We start from the raw sequence: 10,038 nt of genomic DNA on the forward strand, positions 1-10,038 counted from the left end.
GCCACTATACGATCACATGAAAAAATAACCGTTCGTAAAAGCAATAAATGCAATGGCTGAGATTGGCGAGGAACAATACCACATGCACAAGAGGATAACCTACTGAGATTGGGTTGTATCGTCATCTTCGATGTCCTCAGCGTCTTTGGAGATTCCATCATTGAGAATGTTGAAGACTGAGTTCGATAGATTTCAAGAAAAGATGAAATGTACAGGCGTAGCACACAAATTGTTGAAATGTAAGTTTCAATAACAACGATGTTTCACATCGTTACTTTACCAGTGCCTCGAGACAAGGTAGGAACGACGCTTGCACACTTCAATCACACCGGTTTCCAGGTCTGGAATCAGAGAAATTTAGTGACGCAGTGGCGAAGATCCGATCGGAAATTGAGAGTAGAATGAACGCGTGAATCTCTACTCTTTCTGCCAGTGATCAAGTCCGCGAGCATGCAGGCAGAGAGGCGCGTGAAACGCCCAGGCTGGGAGCTCCAAACTAGGCCGGAGCAACTTCTGCTGACATGGAATAGGGAGCTGTGGGAGAAGAGGCTGGGAGTTCTACCCTCATCTGGATACACTTCAATTGACATGGCGCAGGAAACTTTGGATTGATGGAAAGCAATTTTAATCTGAGCGATTTTAATCTGAACTGAAATAGTTTTTGGCACCATACATTTTTGTGCATTGAGGGAGGATCTGCCCCAGGGAATTGTCACAATTATAAATAAACATTTTGAAAAGACTGAACTCGTCTAGGAGTATCTGTGCATTGTGAAATGGGCTAAATATCAGTGCACTCTGATATTTCTCATATTCTGACTCTGCAGTCGGTTAATTTTCTGGAAGGAATTTTAAAAATCTTTTTTGTGTTATTCAATTTCCTGCTAGCTTGTTCTGGCCTGATCATTGATGTAACATAAACAACCGAAAATTAATATGATGTTGGGATTCGTTTCGAGGTTCTCTCGAATTACAGAAGAACAAGAGGACAGCAGGGGTGAAATCTTTCAGAACAGCAGTGATCAAATTAAATGAATGGGCAGACAGAAGGTGAAAGGAAGCTTCATGGGGATAAATATCTTTACTTTGCCAATGAAACTACCCGCGTCACAAAGTGTCTCACCTTGACTAACAGGAATGGAGTTTATAAGTCCTTCTATATCGAGTGAGGCGGGGAGAATGTAAACACAGCAAGCTCAAAAAACAGAAATATTTGTTCTTTTCTCAACCTGAATCCCGGACTGACTAAGATGACCTTTGGAAAATTATTTTGCACCATGAGAGAAGAGGAGTTACAGATTCGACCATGGAAACCAAATTACATATCAAGATAAAATCATTCCACTTTATTCGCTACATCCCCCCTTTATGACACATGGTCCTGACTGTGTGTTAATTGGCATGGAATGGAAATAATGATCGTGGTGGACAGGGTTTACCAATGGGGCCACACCACACCCATTCCCTCATTCTGCACCCTGCCATTGTCCATTCACGCTTGCCGTTCGGCGTGGCCTGCGACTCGACCTCCCATAAGTCTGCTTGGGATTACAAATATTTGACATACACATGTTAACTGATCGCTTGGCGGATGCTGGGCTGCCGTCCTTCCCGCTGAGTTTGCATTCACATTGCCTTGAGAACGGGAATCGTACTTTTTTGTGTGGGCTTCACAGTTACAGACAGCGAATGATTTAGGCCGTAGGACCGCTTCCAGAAGGTCAGAAGTCAGGCCACGGTGTATTTTGGGCTTTCCAGAGTAGGTAAAGAAGCCCCTGTGTTTCCATAGAGTTTCACAATTATGTAAAACCCCGTATGCATATTTGCTGTCGGCGTAAATAATCACTATCTTTCACTCAGCCAATTTATATGCCTCAGTCAAGGCAATCAGCTCTGCTGCTTGAGCTGACAGATGACAATGGAGTGATTCCGCTCTGACTACCTCATGGGTAGTTACTACAGTATACCAAACACAAGTCTGGCCTGTCCGTTTGCTCCTGAATGCTGACCTTTTCACAAAAAAAGCCATATCCTGATTCTGATTTTGTGAATCCTGCACGTCTGGTCTGGATTTACAGCGACACAGTCATGTGGGTCTCCGTCTCCTGTTTCGGCGATAAGGCTCGCAGCATTACGGAAGTTACATCTCATTATTGTAATGTTAGGCATCTCCAAGAGCACAGTATTGTTTCTGAGCCTACATGTGTGCTGTGTTTTGCTCGGAAAACAGTAAGGATGCATGTGGGAACAGTAGGGTTAATTTTCCAAAGCCGACTGTGCCCCTGGACGCTACAACAAACCTTTTCAGCTGCAGCCACGACTCGCAGGCATATCGGCAATCCTGCCGCTACGGGGTCTAAGTTTCAGCAAAATGTAAGCTACCTGCCTCAATTTTCCCACATTATCCTGCATCAGCACAGATGTCATGCATCTACTGTTTGTATAAAAGGCTTGTTTGGATTCGGAATCCCCAGTTTAGGTGTGGTTTGGAGCGCCATTTTCAATTCAACTGCTATGGTCTCTGGTTCTGCAACTCTTAGCCATTGAAAATTTCATATAGCAGGGCCTCAAGGGTTGTGTAATGTGGGATAAACATTCTACAGTAGGAGCACATGACCAAAAAGAATAGCAATTGTTTCTTCGTCTGAGGCTTTGGAAATTGCTGGATTGCTTGAACTTTGTTTGACCAATGGCCTTCCCTTGTTCAGAAAGAAGTCACCTAAGAACTTCCCCTGTTGTTGCAAAAATTGTAATTTAGCGAAAATAGCCTTGTGCCTATTCCTGGCTAGATGGCAGAGCAACGCAAGCGTATCTTTCTCACATTGTTCCTCTGTTGGTGCTGCTGTTAAGCATTCGTGTACATACTGCAGAATCGCTGACCCCTGGGTTAAAACAAGAATCTCCAGACTCCAGCATCGAGCCCCATCAATTATGGTGGGGGACTCACAGTAATCTTGACAATGTTGCTTGAATGTACATGATTTGCCTTTGAGTGGAAAAGTTAACCAGAAGTGACTTTCTGGGTGTACCGGTACACTAAAGAAGACATTTGCTAAATCCATAGCAGAGAACCATTTACTGTCAGGTGGAATTTGAGCTAACATAGTACAAGGATTAGGAACATTTGGGGCGGACGGAACAACAGCATAATTCACTACCAGCATGTCTTGAACAAAGCTCCGTTTCCCTGATTCACCTGGAATGTTTGCCTTTTTGACCAGAAAAATGGGGGCTCTCGCCGATGATTATCCACAGGGAATTATCACTCAAGCCTTCAGGAGGGATTCAAAGTAGTATCCTTTGACAGCCTCAGGTTTTAACTAATTTTGTGTTCTGCATAGACATACTCAGACTTCGGGGCTATTCTTGTGGGTTCACAGCTTCGTATGAACCCCACATCACGTTTGCCTTTTGACCTGCACTCAGTAGGGTCCCTTCTTAATCATGGGTCCGAGACATCTTCCAGAGCTAATCGACAGGCTACCCTCTTGGAGGGGGTTACCTGGACTGCTTTGTCTGCCTGAGTTAGCCAATTTAGTTTCTTCATATCTGTCCTTATATCTGCATGGAATCAGATATGCACATCGTCGCTGAAGACACAACCTTTCGTTTTTTTGTGCCTGCAGTACCCATCGTCTCAAATCCTGCCACCTCTCGCTGGATACCTTCGCCAATGGTACGTGAGGAATGGTGCCTTCCACATCAAAAGATACTTTGGATATGTTTACACTGACTGCACATCTGTGATCATTCCAATATACTTCGCACAATCCTAACTGAACTGGTTTAACCAATCTCCTCAAACAATCCTTCTCGTATGATTTGTAAGGGCCAAAACGGTGTATGTGTGCTGTGCAGTGCAGCATATCCCCAGCAGGAAAATCTGTGTTAATGGAATTAACAAGGTTACTTGATTGCTGGGCGAGCGAATCGCTTACTGAACTTATGGTTCTCTGGCTTAATCGCCACTCATAGACATGCATCGGGGTCGTGAGTCGTAATTTACAGCTTGCGCTGGTAAACCTTCTTTTCGTATTACCTGCAAGCCTATGATCGCGAGCCATCTGATTTAAAGGACAGATTTCCGACAATAGTAATGAGAATTGGAATGTTTCAGCATTACTGGTTCCACACAATAGGGGTGCGGTTAAGCTCTTTCATATCATGACTCCTGATACACCCACGACGTCGACTCTCTCAACTGCCTTGATGTAAGGACTGAATATGTTGCTCCTATATCTCCCAAAAAGGTATATAGCTCACCTTCCACAAATAATACAGTTTCCCTTGATACTAGAATTCGCTTCTTCTTATCAACACCTCAAGTACAGGGGCCTGAAATATTCGAGTTACTTTCCAGATACGGAGGTTTTTTTACTCATTCCTTGACTGTTGATATGTTAGTTTACTGGCCTGGTAAGTCTGCTATTATTTCGGCATAACTTGACGTTTTTTTTCAGTCTGTCTGCAACACTTGCCTCTGCAAAGTAAGGTACTTATTTATTTGTTTCCCTGTGCTTTTATTGGTTTCAAAATAAATGTTATTTTTCCATTACAATGGACATCACATTATTTTACAGGTCGCGGCAACAGCCAGGGACGAAATGCCTGTCCTGCATTGTAACGTTCCATGTTGTAAGTTACATTTCCTGCTGGTTTCCGATATCTCTCCTTACTGTGAAGCTTCTCGTCACATCTTCCAGAGATTTGTCTGCACTTCATTTAATCGAGGCAACTGTATTTCCTGCTCAGAAGGTGTCCTCCCTCCAATGGAGAGAGGAAAACAGAATCAGTGACAAAGCTGAGATCACTTACTTTCTGTCCAGAATCAACAAAAACTATCCCGATCTTCCAGTCTCCTGTACTTCAACATTACAATGTGTTCCCACCCTTCTGGCTCTCTGCCTGTATCCCTCATGAAGGGCTGTTGCCCGAAACATCGATTTAACTGCTCCTCGGATGATGCCTGAAATGCTGTGCTTTTCCAGCACCACTCTAAACGAGACACTGTGTTCCCAGACCATCATTTCAATCTCTGGTCTGCTGCAGTGCTCCTTCAAGACACAACACAAGCTGGAAGACACGCAACTCATTTTCTATCGACAGACCATGCAAAAATTAGGACCCAACATCGAGTTCAATCATTTTAGAAACCGTCCGCCCTCTTACACATTCTTCACCCACCCGCCCTTCCGGTCAGTTCCGAAGACGGATCATTGGACTCGAAGAGTTAACTTTCCTTTCTCATCAGAGATGGCCAAGAGCTGCTGATTTTGTTCAGACCGTTTGGCTTTTCTTCTGAGAACTTTGTTTTTCGATTGTAATCGCCAGATACTGGAAGCGTCTGATTGCTGGAGGAGAATTTCACAGGAGATGAAAAGAATGGCAAGGGCTTGACCACTCCCATTATGAAGGTACGTGAGCTAGGCTGGGGATGTTTATCTAAGCGCAAAGAAGGCTGAATGAGAAACCGATTAACGTGCTCATTTGATGAAGAGGATAGATATGTGTGACAGGGATAAGCCTGTATTGGGAAGGAACAGAGTGAAATAACTGAAACACAGGAGACAAGGAGGAGATTTCTGAAGAATACTTTCACCTATAGAGTATTGATTATCTGGAAATCATTATCTGAACATGTGGTAAAGGTAAGTGTCATAAGAACGTTTCAGCAGTCTGTAGCCGAACACTTGATGAGCCAGAGCACAAGTGGATAAGGACCAGGTACCGGCAAGTGTGACGAGGACAGACAGGCGCGAGATGGGTGTCCTGAACGCAATGCGTCAAAGGAAAACGTGTGTGCTTAAAATTCGCGGCTGGCGCGGCTCTGTGGCGCAATGGAAAGCGCGTTGGACTTCTACATCACTGTTCAGCTGGCTATTCAAAGGCTGTGGGTTCGCATCCCATCAGAGTCGAGTTTTAATTTATGCTTTGCCAAGTGGTCAGACCTACTCAGCTGCAAAACCAGTAATATTCGTGTATAAACCCAACTGCCTCGAAACGGCACATTTTCTTCTCACAGATTTACATTATCGATGTCTATTTATGGTAGAGATCGATAAATGCCTATTAGCGAGTAGGCAACAGGATGGTGTGGATGGGCTGGAAAAAGACATAAAATTGTTGTGTCAGCCATGATGATATTTAATTACGTGGCGGGGCAAGATCGGTGTTAAGAATGGCCTCCTTCTGCTCCTTTGTGCCTGGCCATTTCTGGCCCAGTTTTTTTAAATAATCACAATGAGGACAATATTAATTAAACGCCAAATAATATTTTCGTTTCACCTCCACCTCGCTTCCCTCCCAGCTGGAATAGACAGCTCCTTTTTCAGCTTTAGATCAGACAGTGGAGGATTCTCACAAGTTCTCCTTCAGGCTGAATGTTCCTTCACATACGTTTCCAAGTGGACACATAAAGCAAGCAATTGCATGGATGCTGGGGATTCGGGGGCAGAGTTCCCCTTTGCTGGGCTGGAATTCTGGCCAAGGTAATGAACGTGAATTTCAGACATTTTGAATCTGACTCTGGATTCTTGCGACTTTACTCATTAAACTGAATTTAATTTGCCCTTGCAGAAAATTATTCAATCTTCACTGTGCATAAAAACCATGCCACGTGCTCGTGCACGTAGTATGCTGAACATTGTTGATGTTGTGTGCAGTGTGGGTCGATGTGTCGTATGAACAAGCCAAAGGAAGTTGGTGAAATGTCAGTGAATCGAATTGTCTGACGAATTGAAGTCGATAGAAGGAAAATCCCAGTACAACGGCCACATAACATTGCCTGGTATCAACGCAGGAAGCCACGGTAAACGTACGCAGGATTCAATAAAACCGATTTTCACCACATTTATGTATGGCATTTTCCTGAAGCTGATGTTTCGTAATCGATGATCCATTATCAGTATAACCATCTCTGCTCTGCGTTTCAATTCAGATAAACAGAAAAATTGAGTAATTGGGTTGAGCAGCCCAGTGGTAAGATCAGGAACCACTCGTCATCATTAGATGGCAGATCCAGTGGTGCAATTAGTTAGCTTGCTGTACTTGCATGTCAGAATGGCAGTACATGAACTGCCAAAGTTGCGCATTGGATACTTGCCGGGTGTTTGTTTTACTGATAGTGACCAGAGATGATTGCAACTTCAAGCTGAAGAACAGTTCAAACCCGAAATATTACACTGCAATAAGTTGCTTTTGGCACTAATGTTGCACCGACCTGTGATACCAATCTGAAGTCTATCTGACCAGCATTTTGACATTATAAGCCGTAAGTTTATCCAATGATCATTTAATTGCCCTGAAGTTTGGTGAGTCTACGACTGTTGAAGGCAAGGCGTTCTGCACTCTTACTAATCTCTGAGAAAGGCATCTACCACGGCATCTGTCACCCTCAAATTACATCGATGTTCCCTTGTGCCAACCTTCACCATTTGTGGAAAAGGGCCTTCACTGTCCACCGTACGGTAACCACTGATCATCTTTCATGTCTCTATTAATTCCCATCTCAAACTTCTTATCTCTATCAAAAGCAGCCTCAAGTCCCTCAGCCTTTCGTCGTAAGACCTTCCCTGCACGGAAGGCAACATCCGAGGAAATCTCGTCTGCAACCTTTCCAATGCTTTCACATCCGTCCTATAATGAGGTGACCAGAACCGCACGCAAATCGACAAGTTTGGCCATACCAGACAAATTTCTGAAGATGCAAAGGGATCGTTTGGTCCTGAAACTCAATCCCTCTCCCAATAAAAACTAACACACTGTGCTCATTGCAAACAAATCCATCAAGTGCATATTAACATTCAGAGTTTTATATACATGGACGCCGAGATCGCTCTGGTCATCTAAACTTCCAAGAATATTACAATTAGCCCGGAACGTTTTAACCTTGTTGCTCATTCTAAAGTAAATCACCTAACACATTTCCACAATAACCTCCATATGTCATCTCTGAGCCCCGATCTGCAGATTATTCACGTCCCTCTGTAAACTGCTGCAGATTTCAGCACTGTTGACAACTCCATCGACTTAGTGTGTTCTGTGAATTTACTCATCCATCATCCCATGCCCGAACCTTGTTCATTTATAAAGGTGACAAACAGCAGTGGACCCAAAAAGGAACCATGTGATACACCATGAGTAACTGAACACCAGGATGAATATTTTCCATTAACTACCATACTCTGTGTCCTTTCAGCGAGCCAATTACTGATCTAAACCACTAAATCACCCTCAATCCCATGTCTCTGTATTTTATTCAACAGCCGACCTTGCCTTCGTGAAAATCATACCTACCACGTTAACCACTTTACTCTCATCCACCAGTTTATTGACCTTTTCAAAGAGCTCAAAAAAGTTTGTGAGGCACAACCTGCTATTCACAAAGTCGTGTTGACTGTAGCGAATCAACTTCTTCCTTCTTTGGTGATCATAAGTCATACCTCTCATAATCTTTGCGAAAACTTCACCTACAAGGAAATATGGCTACTGTTCTATAATTACCAGTGTTCTCCCTACTCCCCTTCGTGACGAAGGGGACAATATTTGCTGAACTCGAGTCTTCTCGCAATAATCACATCGACACTGACGAAATAAAGTTGGTAGTCAAAATTTCTGCAATCTCCTCCCACGAATCCCAGAGAATCCTAGGATACATCCCATCGAGCCCAGGGGACAAATCTATTTTCAGGCATTCAAGAATTGCTAACAATTCGTATTTATGAATATCAATTTCGTTTATTCTAACAGATTGCATCTCAAAATTCTCTTCGACAATATTGTCTTTTTCATTTGAGATATGATGAAAAATATACATTCAGCGCCTCTCCTATCCTCGGAATCCATTGATGACTTCCTACTGCTGTTCCTGACAGCCCCGAATCATATCCTAGATATTCTTTTATTCTTGAAATGACAAACTTCAGGGTTTTAAATGACCCTGCCAGCTAAAGTCTTTTCATGACCCCTCTTCGCTCTGAGTAGCTCTCTCTTTTGCCCCTTCCTTGCTAGCTTTTAATTTTCAAGTGCCAGAACTCAGCCTTCATATTTCAAGTTTACGTGCACCGCCTTCTCCCTCTTGGCAAGAGATTCAACGTTTTGAGTAAAAATTGCTCCCTGTCTCAACCTCATATCCCCTGCACGCACACATATTTAGCAAGGACATGCATGAGAGCTTCCCTGAACAAGCTCCATATTTCAAGTGTGCAAAACCCCTGCGGTTACTTTCCCATCTGGTGGTCACTAGCACCAAAGTGCTCACTTACCTCCAAATCGAACAGTTGACTTGCTTCATTAAGAAGTACCAAATCCAAAAAGCTTTTTATTCTTGTTGCTTGTCTGCATGCTGCGTCACGAAACCCTCCTGCACACATTGGACAAAGACTGCCCAATCAGAGCTCCTCAAACAATAAGATTTCCAATCAATATTTGGAAAATTAAACTTCCTCACTACAACTACCCTGTTACTTCCGTTCCTACCCAGAATCATCTTTGCAATCTTTTCCTCCATATCTCTGGAACATTTTGGTGGTGACCTCTACTTGCCTGATTTTAATCTCAGCCCATTCTCGTTCAGCAGATTCAGTTCTGCTGCCATTGTACTGTCTTTGACTAAAAATGCCACATCTCCCCCTCTGTAACGACTTTCCTGTTTTACTGAAAAGTTGAAACTGAGGTGCCAGGAACACCCATTCCTTTCAATGCTCCATTCATGTCTCTGAAATGGCCACAATATTGAAGTCCCAGTCAACAACCCATGACACCTGCTTTATCCCATATGCACCTAACGCTGAAGTAGATTCACATAAAACTACTTTCATCCTTGCCAGCATTCAGTCCTAAACCCGAAAACATATTTATGTCCTAACCACTCACAGCTTCCTGCAAACAGCAGCTTCGCACTCAGGTTTGCACTCTGCTGCTGAATTCGTTTAAACCCTCCTGAGAAGCTTTTGAAAATTATCCACTCAGGATATTGGTACCCGACCGGTTCAGGTGAAGACCATCCTGTTTGTTGAGGTCCAACCGACTCCAGAATGA

General features: G+C 43.4%; 1 non-coding gene across 1 annotated transcript; it reads left to right on the forward strand.

Annotated features, from left to right (window-relative positions):
- Positions 1-5,823: 5,823 nt before the first annotated feature.
- trnar-ucu (transfer RNA arginine (anticodon UCU)) lies at positions 5,824-5,915 on the forward strand. The gene is given in 2 exon segments: positions 5,824-5,860; positions 5,880-5,915. It is a non-coding gene; the product is annotated as a tRNA-Arg (tRNA).
- Positions 5,916-10,038: the final 4,123 nt, after the last annotated feature.

Source organism: Chiloscyllium punctatum, chromosome 21 (assembly GCF_047496795.1).
Source record: "Chiloscyllium punctatum isolate Juve2018m chromosome 21, sChiPun1.3, whole genome shotgun sequence".
Classification (NCBI taxonomy): domain Eukaryota; kingdom Metazoa; phylum Chordata; class Chondrichthyes; order Orectolobiformes; family Hemiscylliidae; genus Chiloscyllium; species Chiloscyllium punctatum.